Raw genomic sequence first — 11,163 nt, 5'->3', positions numbered from 1 at the left:
TGCCAAACCAGCAGCTGCTCACGCGTGCTGTAAGCAGACACAAAAGAATCAGCCACGTGCTGTAGCGTGCCCTCCCCATTCTCAACTTCAAAGACCTTTGGCTTCCTCAACCTAAGAACCATGATAGCCTTGTGGTAGGGACATACTCACGGTTCTAAAGCCCAGCTCTGCCACTCCCTGTCTGTGTCATCCTGGGCAAGCTACCTGACCTCTGGGACTCAAGTCGGTCATCTGTAAAATGGAGATAATAATTGCACTGCCTCATGGGAGATTAGATGAGACAGGGCAGGTGAAGGGCTTAGCTGGGTACCTGGAACACACTGTAGGAGCTGAGCGAACATCTATCATTACCTGTTACTCAGACACAGGTGGACGGGAGAGACATAAGCTTTACGGGAGCCTGGGATCCTGAAAGATGCTCTCCTGAGGTGCTGGGGGAAGATGAGCTGTTGGACATACTGAGTTTGGGGTACTTGTGGGAGGCTGCAGTGGCGGTCCCTCCCTGAAGATGGAGGCTCGGAGCATGGTGAGGTCTGCACTAGGGTGGCTGGTTCCAGCTACGGATGAGCTGCCCAGGGAGAGAAAGCTTAGATGAACACAGCCATGGCTTTGACTTCAACTCAGCTGAGTGATGAATCAGCATGGTTCTGGCATGGCGGGGCACTGCTGCTGGCTGCTCGGGCTGGGGCGGGGGGGGGTCCAGCCTGTACCTCCTGAGACTGCTGCTTCTGGAGAACTTGGAGGAGATGCACAAAATTGGGAGATTCCGTGTAGGGCTGGAGGCTGGGGAGATGAGCAGTCTCAGAGGAGACTGGGCCCTCCCCTCTGGTCCCCTGGCCTTAAACACAGTGTCGCACTCCCTCCCCATCCCTGCATGGAGCCTCCAGCAAGTGGGAGGGAAGCCTGCCTCTGGGAGAATTCTCTTCCTCCCCTAAATCCCCAGGGATGCCTGCCAGGGTGCACTGGGCCTCTGGGGAGCTTTGCTTTCTCGCCTGTGAGGCTCTGCAGAGGCCTGGCTGTCAGCAGGAGACAGGGGGGCAGCATTCCCTGAGGCTTGGCACTACTGTGGGGGCAGCACATTGGCTCCAAGGAGCATTTGTCCTGGCAGAGGTGGGGGCGAGAGCAGCAGCATTGCCTGGTGGCGGTTCCCAGGTGAGTACTGGGAGGTGCGCCCCGCAGGCACCAAGGAAAGTGAGAAACACGGCAGGCTGTGCCCCACACAACTGAGTGAAGCAAAGATGGACAATGGGACTCAGTCTCTCCGAGAACCTGCTTGAAGCACAAGACTGATCACAGGGTCTTCTACAGTCAGGGACATCATTTACTCACTCACTGCAGGTCTCCGGGCTCAAAACAGCATCTCTTAATTGCATCACTCTGTTTCCACAATGCGGTCTCTCTGATGTCAGGAAAGGTCTTTCCCTTATCTTCAAGATTTCATCTTTGTGAAACCAGAGCTTTTTCTGTGTTCTGGAATCAGTCACCAAACTCTTTGAGAAGAGCCTCAGGGTTAATGATGCAGCCGATTCTAGCCCAGGGAGGTGGGGCCGAACGTTTTTCTTCCAGGGTGGAATTCAGGGCAGAAGCCTCCGTGTTGCCAGCTCCCTTCCTCTTGGCTTTGACTCAAGCTTCCAGTTTGGTGTTGGGATTAATTGTGCCCTAAAGCAGAGTTTCTCAACCTTGGCACTACTGACGTTTTGGTCCTATAATTCCTTGTTCTTCGGGGCTATCCTGCGCGCCGGCGATCTTTAGCAACATTTCTGGTCTCTAGGTGCCTATAGCAGTCTTCCTCTCCCAAGCTGTGACAACCCAAAAGGTCTCCAGACACTGTCAAATCCCCTTTCAGGGCCCAGATCACTCTCACTGGACAACTACTGGTCAGAAGGAAAGCCTCTGGCTAGAGGTGGTGTCTGGCTCTTTAATACACAGTGCGTGGGGCCCAGGTCTGCTCTGCTACTTGGCGCCACGAGAAGAGTGAGGAGGGTCTGGTCACAGGACCCCGAGCACCGGCCCTAATAATGGGACAGCCTCCTAGTCAGATCCATCGGGCGAACCAGACTTCAAAGCCTGGCCCCCACTTCACCAAGATCCAGGAGGCGGTTTCAGGTGGGGCAGAGATGCAGCTTTAGAAAACTCCGGAAGAAAAACACAAAGCTTACTTTCTTTCCAAGTTTCTTGCAGACCTACTGACGTCTCCGATTGGTGCTGGCTTCTTTCCTACCTTGGTAACAAGCCTTCGCAGATTTCCTTTTTTTAATCCCTCCCATTTTATCTCCTGTATTAGCTTTTCTGTTAGGCTTCATGGTATCATTCTTTTAGGGGATGAGCTAAAAATTACAAAACGCCTCCTTAATTTACCACAGTCTACTTTAGACAAGTACCTTTACCGCATCCTTTAGCAGGGAAGTCCCTCACAACAATTTAAATCCGTGCATCCCTTTCCGGCCTGTTGCTCTTGTTGTCGTGGATTTTATTTCTCCATGTGTATGAGGCAAATCTGTTCTTGCCCTGAACCGCCACACTCCTCATGCCAGCCAACTGTGCCTGCTTATCTCCTTCCACTGCTTGGACTTGGGCTCCTGCCTGGAAGCAGCAGCCACCGTGGTGGGAACTCAAGTGTGATCCCCTCCAAAACTGGAACCTCTTTTATCCTCCAGCAGTTTCTGCAGCAATTCTGATCTCCGCTGGCTGGCCTTGCCCTCCGGCACTCCGTTCTGTCTGGTTCTTATGTGCCCTGCTCTGCTTGCCAACGTGCTCTTGGTTCAGTGTTTGTGCTTTTGGCCTCTATGAAGCTTCCCAACAGAACCTTCTGTGATGAGAGAACTGTTCCACAATCTGTGCTGTCCAAACAGTAATCACTAGCCACGTGTGGTGGCTGAGCATTTGAAACATGACTAGTATGGCTAAGAAACTGAATTTTAAATTTTCTTTAATTTTAATTCGTTTAAAGTTGAATAGCCACACATGGATAACAGCTACCACACTGGCTGGTGTAGATCTAGATTAAGACTCTGCCTGGCCTGAATCACCAGCAAATCCTTAGGCTCTCTCACTCACGCAGCACCCACGCTCTTGGCGTCAAGAGGAACTTCATCGTTCATCCATCCATCCCTCCATCCATCCCAGGAACCGCCATGGTGTCACTCTCCCAGATGCAAGTGGAGAACACAGAGGTTAATCAGACATGAGCCTAAGACACCCACAGCCTGGAAGAAAGAGAGAGAGAAACAACACAGCCCCCATTACCTCCAACACGATATTCCTCTGGTTATGACTCACAGACTTCAGAACAGCGGTCTGGACACAGAAGTGGGTGTGATCAGTTCCAGTTCCGCTGGAATGGGTGGCTGGTCAGAAAGGACATAGCTTTTGAGATCAGTCTTGCAAAAAGCAAGAGGGATATTGAGCAATCTGCTGTTCTGTGCATCTCTAATGCATTCCTTAAGTTCTAGTAGCTAATCTTTGGTAGCGTGAACTAGAAACCGAGCTAGAGGATTCTGCGGGTAGAGGTGGATTGAAGAGCAATTGATTCCTTTTAACGTCCTGCTTAGACATTTGGATATTACTTAAATGTAACTTTTCCAAATATTTCAAAACATGAATCAGTGGACTAAATTCCACTGAAACAGGAAAAATTAGTCTTTTCTATGAGCCCTGGCTGTTGTCCAAAGAAAGAAAAAAGATGGCCAAAGAGAGGTTCTTTTTCACAAACGGGCCTTTATAACTTTTAGGAAAGAGGAATGTAAAACATGGAACTTTCTATTGCTAATTTAAATTTTGTTTCATAATCACCTGATTCTGTTAAAAGGAGTTTGTTTTTTTAAAAAAAGAAAACAACCACATGATTTAAACTACCTTTTGAAAGTAGAGACTTGCAGCTGCAAGATGGCAGAGTAGAAGGATGCAGAACTCACCCTCTCCCATGAAGACATCAAAGACTCACCTACATGTGGAACAATTCTCACAAAATGCCTACTGAACTTTGGCAGAAGATCTCGTACAATTGGAACTGCAAGGAAAATCTTCACAAAACCAGATGAACAACAAGGCTCTACTGCAGAGCACAGAGGATTATATTCAGTACCTCACAGAAACCTACAGTGAAAGAGGATGCAAAAAGGAATATAAGTGTGTATATGTACAGCTGAAACGTTACGCTGTACACCAGAAACTGACACAACATTGTAAACTGACACTACTTCAATTTAAGAAAAAAAAAAGTAGGGAGACAAGAATTCTAAGGTGTCCGGAGACTGGAAGCTGGGCTCACTGAAGGTGCACGTTAGTGCCACGTGGGCCATCCACAGTGTTCCGTCTGTTCCAGCACACCCCATCCTTGCTCCGGGGAACTGCACATCCCCAGCTCCAGACACGTGACCCACGGGTCGGGGGTGACAGTTACAAGACCCTGACCCCTTGGTGGGGGGATCATCTGACCCAGACCAGTGTCCACCTCTGAGATTTCTCCGTTGGAGGTGGAGAAGGGCCCTGTCCCCAGGGGTTATGCATCAGGAAGGAGCTGGAAGTTACAGAAGAAGGTGGCTCTACACCCAGCCACCCAGAGAAAGCCTACTTGCCGTGGGAGAGAATGAGCCGAGCAGACACAAGCAAAGCAGACAGAGACCGAGCGCTCTGGTTTTGTTTCTCACCCCTAAAAGAACACATAAAAATGAGCTCCGAGTGGCTCAAAAGGATTAGGGAAAATAGGTTGGTTAAGAGAATCCAAATGTAAGTGGTTCAGTGAGAACACTCAAGGTGGTAGAGATACAAGTATGAGATTTTTTTCCCTACTCATTGTTGCGCTCTGTGATATCTGCTTTTCTTGATCTTTAATTTATCTTGGCAGACTCCATCACTTTCTGGCCACTTGCAGTGATTAAACACAGCCAGGTGCCAACAAAACACCAATCCTCTATCCAATACCATGATTTCTCCTCTGCCGTTGCTGCCTAGACTTGCAGCTCAAAGGACTTGTATGGAAAGAAAACATGGTCTTCTCTTCCCTTAGTCCCCCTCCCTGGTGCTTCTAGCTGGGCTGCACTGGGGCAGTGGGGGAGCGTTGGAAAGAAGGGGTCAGCTTACATGACTCTCATGTGGTGAGGTGGCCTTGATTTCCCTCTGGTTCAGTATGGTCTGTCCGCCTTTTCTGTTGTGATCATCTCTGTAGACAGTGTGTGGTGTTCCTGGGGGCAGTGATCAGTTTTGTCCCATTTTTCTCCCCTGCTGATGACTCTTCAAGGATGGCCAGGTCTCCTGTCAGCCCCACCTGGCAGTTCAATTCCCAATGCCCTTTTGAAAGGGTCATCCCCTGTCTTGGCGTGGGGATCTCTGGGCAGCCCTGCAGCCCCTGCCTCCCCTCCAGCTGCCATGCTCCTTCTGCTGGGGAGGAGATGCCCCCTTCTTTTTCTTCCTGGGCACTCACGACAAATGTCTCTTTGAAGCCTCCTATCTCAAGGTAAGATGAGGATGTTCACGTGTGCCCCTCACCTTCAGGAGACGTTTAAAAATCCACCCCCCACTCTCCAAAGAGGTGCATGGCCCCTGCCCCTCAGATTCACTATCCAGGGTATGGTACCAGCTGCCCACTGCATGCACACTCGGCTCTCAGCGCTGGAGAGCTAGCGTCCCAGACGCCCTCGGCCAGTGGTGGGTGGAAGGTGGAGGGCTAAGGCCCCGGCTCTTTGCCCCTCACGTGGGCCAACTCGGAGGTGAGCACCATGCCGTTGGCCTGAGGCCTCCAAGGAAACTGGGTCTCTTCAGTCCACAGTGACAACCTGCTTGGTAACACTCACTATGACTCTCGTCCCTCCCCGTCCCACTCCCACACTTCCCTAGCAGTGCTTCCTGGGACAGCTTCCCAAACAGACAATTTCCTTTTGGATCCTCGCCTTGGGTCTACTTTTGGGAAAACCACCTGAAACAGTGGAACACGGACAAAGGGGGTTGGACTGTGCCAGGAAGGGCTGGGGAGATGGAGAGACTGGAGAAAGAGCTAAAACTGTGGCCAGCCTGCAGCTCGACTGTGAGACGTGTCTAAACGTGAGGTTTAATAATAGCAAGACCCTGCTGACAACACACGGAGGGGCAGCTTGGAGCCAGCATTTCCTCCTTCCATGGCCACAGCGTTTAAGACGCTGAATTACACCTTTAGCTTTTCATCATTCTGTTTGCTGCCTTTTCATTCCAGATTTTTCCCTCTCTCTCAGTCCTTGGAAGACAAACGATAACCCTGCTATGAAAGCCAAACCTCTCTTGTGTGGAGTGGGCCTTGGGAAATGCCACCGGGGTCACTCCCTGGGCAGAGAGTGCCCACCACAGAAATGCCACCAGGTAAGTGCATCATGGCCCCAAAGCAGACATTTGCTGGTGGGTGAGCATGACAGTGGGTGGTCTAGGCAGAGGCAAGGAAGATAGTGCGGGAGATGGGGAAATTGGTCTGGGGCTATTTGTCCCTTTACAGTTGCACAAAGTCCAACATCACTGTCATTTCAGTGAAGCCTCCTTGGCTGACTGGCCAATTGTTCTGAGAGATAATTAAACACTCCCCAAAGCAGAGACAATCAATACAAGGGTTGCTTCTGATGGAAATGACAAGAGCAGCAAGTGTTCTGCAATATAAGCCAGTTCCCATGGGGGCTGTACATCTTGCAAAGAGAGGGATGCTGGGGTCTGGTGATACAAGTTCCAGTGGCTCCCAGTGTGCTTTGCCTACATAAGTGACCAGTGGACCTCTTGTTTCATCTGGTAGGCTGAGAGGAAATTGAGCTGCCAGGCCACATGAAGCTCCCACTAGAGATCTGAAGGAAGATGAATGGTACTTAAGTAACAAGAAGACCGTGAAATCAAACCATTAAAAAACAATTTCAAGACCAGTCAACTTCCCTCACCTCCTTTCCACCGTGATACAGCCCCCAAAGTCATCGATGGTTCTTTTGATCTTGCTCAAGTGGGTGCGTTGACTGTCTCACCACTTCCCATCGGGGCAGAGAGATGCTCCTTGCATCGGGGAAATGCTCCCGGACAGGACGGTAAAGGAGAGACTCCATCTCCTTCCTCCCATTTTCTCCAGTAGTTTTCCAGCCTTGGGGATAAAGCTGAGATTCTTGAGGCTGAAGTCACCAAGGTTCCCTGGAGGCACACCTAGGAGACAGAGAGTCTCATGAGGTTTAATTTTCTCTGATTTCGAAAAACTTCTTTCATCCCATCTGAGCTCTTTGTCACTTTCTACCCCAGAAACTGAGGTCAGAATTGAAGTCCAGAAGGGACATGTGTGGGGTTTTTGGCCCATGAAGCAAGATGACTTTAAATCTGGCAGGGGTGGTGATGGTGGCGGTGGGTGTCACCTAGGATGACATAAATTTCTTCTTCTGTCTCAAAGGCCCAACTTTCCAACTTTCCATCTTTTTAGTTTTTAATTTTAAAATTAATCAAACAAATTATAAGTGCATTCTCCTTGTGAAAAACTAAATCAAAGCACTTGGGATAAGACTAAAGGCTACCTTGACAAACAGTGCCCCTCCTGCCCAAAGAGGCAACAGCTGTAGCAGGGAGATGTGTATGTCTTGAGTCCTTTTTCTACTCTTCAACATGCATGTTATGTCCCCACAGAAAATATAAAGGATGTGTGTTTAGCTTTATTAAAGCCATCCTGTTTTGCACCGTACTCTACAACTTGTTTTTCCATCCGACATGGTCCTGTGGGTTGGTAGGACTCAACTCAGAGCCACCTCTTTGGTCACACAGCCAGGAGGCCATGAGGGAGGCTAAATCTCCGCCCACCTCTGCTAGCTTAGCCCAAAGGAAGGGCTGCTTTTCTATAACTGGTTTATCCAGAGGTAAACTTTTCCGAATTCATTCAAAGTTATGGTATGTGATGAGGTGGCTCTGGAAGGGTCCTCTATCCTCTGTTTAATTGCTTAGTAGGATCCCTAGTGTGGATATATTGCGTTTTATGGATCCATCCCCATAGCTGGACATTTAAATTTCTTCTAGTTTCTTGTGATGCTAGGCAATGCTGCCACGAAACTTTGTACATGTCTCTGTGCACATGTGCAAGTATTTCCCTAGAGAAGTAATTCCTCAATTAAATCAGGCCTGCTTTCACCTCTGCAGCCACTTCCTTCCTGCTCTTCAGGCCAGACCTCCCCTATTCATTCAGCAAAGATTTGTGGAGCACCTACAAATTTGTCCCCTGCCCCCTGGTCATCTTTGGAAGGGGTCAGAGTGGAAGATGCAGGGGATGCTTTTAGGAGCTGCCTGCTCTCGTGGCTTAGCTCACTGCGGCTTAAGAGAGCTGTCTGAGATGATGGAAAGGTTCTCTCAAATCTGTGCTGTCCCATAGAGTCAAACTGAAGTGCGCTGGGCCACCCGCAACAGAAGGTGTAGCTGGGATCCCTGTGCTAGTGTGTAGCTACTGTCAGGAGCAATCCAGTGCTGGGAGCTTCACAGCAGACCCTCTAGAACTCAGTCCTCTCCACCCTCTCTTTCCAGCTTCAGTCTCTTCATCTGTAGAGCACTGTTTTGAGGATCATAGACATGGTGGGTGCGGGCTTTGGCACAGGGCCTGGCCCACGGCGGTGGCCAGCTGGGGTATTACCTTCCCCTCTGCTGTGGTGTCTTGGTTCTCAGGATTCCTGCATACTTCAGACAAATAAAAGCTTCCACAGCGAGGAGGCGGGACTCAGAGAGCAGAGCCCGTGCTTCCGGGAGGGACAGGCCGATGAGGCCACCTCCCCCTTCAGAGGCTTCCAGAGCCTCAGATTCTGAGTCACTCAGGTGGATTGCACAACTTTATGAATGCCACAAATCATATCACTCCCACTCTGGGGATTTTCAAGGGTGGGAATGTGCCTCTCCCATCACTGACCACATAGGCAGGTGCTGGAACAGAATAGGTGCTCAGTGAATGATTGTGGGTGGGTCAATCACCCAGAGTCACCAGCTTGAGTGGAAGCCAGGAGTTATGAGTTTTACATACCCTTCTTCCCAGCCTCCACCCCCAGGCCTGCCCCCAACTCTGTTCCATGAAAATGCAAGGACTTTGGGGTGGCAAAAGCTGGGGTCTGACTCTCAGCTTTGCTGTCGCCTGGCCCTGTGATCTTGGCAAGCCCTGACTCTGCCCGGTGTCTTAATGTCCCCATCTGGCCCCGGGTGCCCTCAGGTTCTGGGACCTGAATATGGATGCGCTAGTGTTGCTGGGCAAGTCCTATGGCTGGCATAGGCGTTAAGGTTGGCGTTTTCCCAGCCGGTCACTTGTCCTCCCCACCCCCACCCCCCCCCCCCTCCCCACAGAGCAGAGCTTGCAGTTGGCTTCCTGTGCCTCCAACAACAGACGGGCGCGTTCTCCTTCCCTTCCCTGACCTCACCCAGCAAGCACTCCAGAGGCGGTCAGAGCAAACAGGACTTGCGCGACCCAGCCAGGAAATCCAGAACAAAGAAGGGCTTCTTTTATCAGCTGTTTCCTTTTGTCAGAAGATAAATTTTGAGAGTAATAACCTTAAAAAAAAAACTGGAAACAGAAGTGATATAAAATCAGTTATATGCGACTTTGATCAATCTGAGTAATTCATTTATTTTTCATTCAACGAGTATGTGATCATTATGTGTCAGGTGTGTGGAGCTGTGGCTGTTTCATGGTGTACACGACATGGAATTTGACCTAGAAGCGTTCCTGGTTTAGTGGAGGAGAGTAGAAATAAGAACCCAGACAGGATTACAGTATAGTGTGCCTAGGGGTCATTACCGTGTCTCTACTGCCTGGAATTCAGTGGGCATGTAATTGGTGCTTAGTAGTGATTTGTTGAGTGAATGAATGATGGAATGAGGACAGATGTTTGGGAGGCCCATAGGAGGGGGTGCCTAATTCAGAATCGAAGGCTACTTGGAAGAAATGACCGAGAGATGGGAAAACTTGAAGGAGGGGTAGGAGTTAGTAAGGCCAAAGGGGTCGGGGAGGTAAGGAAAGGTGAGAGTGGACAGGGGTTGAGTTTTGCACACTGAGGGAGCAGCATCTGGTTGAGGGTGAGGGCCTTGGGTGAGTTCAAGCACATAAAGTCACTAATAACTGACCATTTTTGACTAAGAAAAAAAACAACTCCATATGGTTCAACCTAATACTTAAAACTGTCACTCAGCAGTCAGTCACATGGGGCCTTATGAACTATGTAAAGAGACTGAAGTTTCTTCCGAGGGCATGGAGAGGCAACGAGAGATTTTACCTTTTATTTTCCCTAGAAACAATTTTTTTTTGGTATGGCTATATACTCAACATATGTTACCACTTTAAAAATTTATATTATAACAATAACAAGAGTGTACAGAAAAAAGATATGGATCATCTTGGATCTCACCACCCGGATAACTATGGCCAGTTTGAACTGACTTGTGGTGTGACTCTTCCAGGCTTTTTTCTCAAGTCCTACAGATGAAGAAGAGAAGGGCCTGAAAGTTGCTATTTAAAAGTTGCCAGTGGCCTCTGTGTCTAACCGAGGAAGCTGCAGGTTACCGTGGAAAAATTCATTTTTGGCTTTTTGGGGCTTAGTTGATGCATCTCATTATCCTTGTCTTACCTGAGGTTCTAGGGACAAGGTGGACACATCGGCACAAGGTCGAGGAGACTCCTGGAAGGCCAGGCACTGAGCTCCTACATCTCCTCTTAAAAAAACCTAAACCAAAACCCCAAACACTGGAAATTTGAAAAATAGAGAAAAACTCAGAAAAGGAAATGATTACCTGTAGTCCTATCTTGCAGAATCCCATTAGTGACATTTTTGGGATATTTGCTCCCAGTCCTTTTTCACTACACATTGTCTTCACATAAACAGTGATAAATCAAATTGGATTAATGTTCAGCAAATACTCACTCTTGGGTAGCTGTGTATGTTTACTCACACATACACACACACACACACACACACACACATGCCCCACCCCCAACCCCCACATACACTCACAGAAAAGAAGTAGTAATGTCCCTCTCCCTTTTGCCATTTTATTGTAGAATTCCAGCTTGCAAATTCCTAAAGGGATTTTGTTATCCTGAAATAATCCTTCACAACTGCTTGATGATATGCCCTTAAGTCATTTATATAAGGTCTTTTACTGCCTAAAACTGGTGGGTTGAAGCCACTTTTGGTATCTCTTCAGATACGTATTGTTTGTTAT

General features: G+C 48.9%; 1 long non-coding RNA gene across 1 annotated transcript; it reads left to right on the top strand.

The window, feature by feature from the left end:
• Positions 1 to 390: 390 nt before the first annotated feature.
• LOC140686729 (uncharacterized) lies at positions 391 to 9,376 on the top strand. Its single transcript, XR_012060584.1, has 3 exons — positions 391 to 526; positions 6,207 to 6,330; positions 9,292 to 9,376. It is a non-coding gene; the product is annotated as an uncharacterized lncRNA (long non-coding RNA).
• Positions 9,377 to 11,163: the final 1,787 nt, after the last annotated feature.

This window comes from Vicugna pacos, chromosome 17 (genome assembly GCF_048564905.1).
Source record: "Vicugna pacos chromosome 17, VicPac4, whole genome shotgun sequence".
Taxonomy (NCBI): Eukaryota; Metazoa; Chordata; class Mammalia; order Artiodactyla; family Camelidae; genus Vicugna; species Vicugna pacos.
The sequence above is the reverse complement of the archived record's forward strand: the minus strand, read 5'-3'. Positions and strand labels throughout refer to the sequence as shown.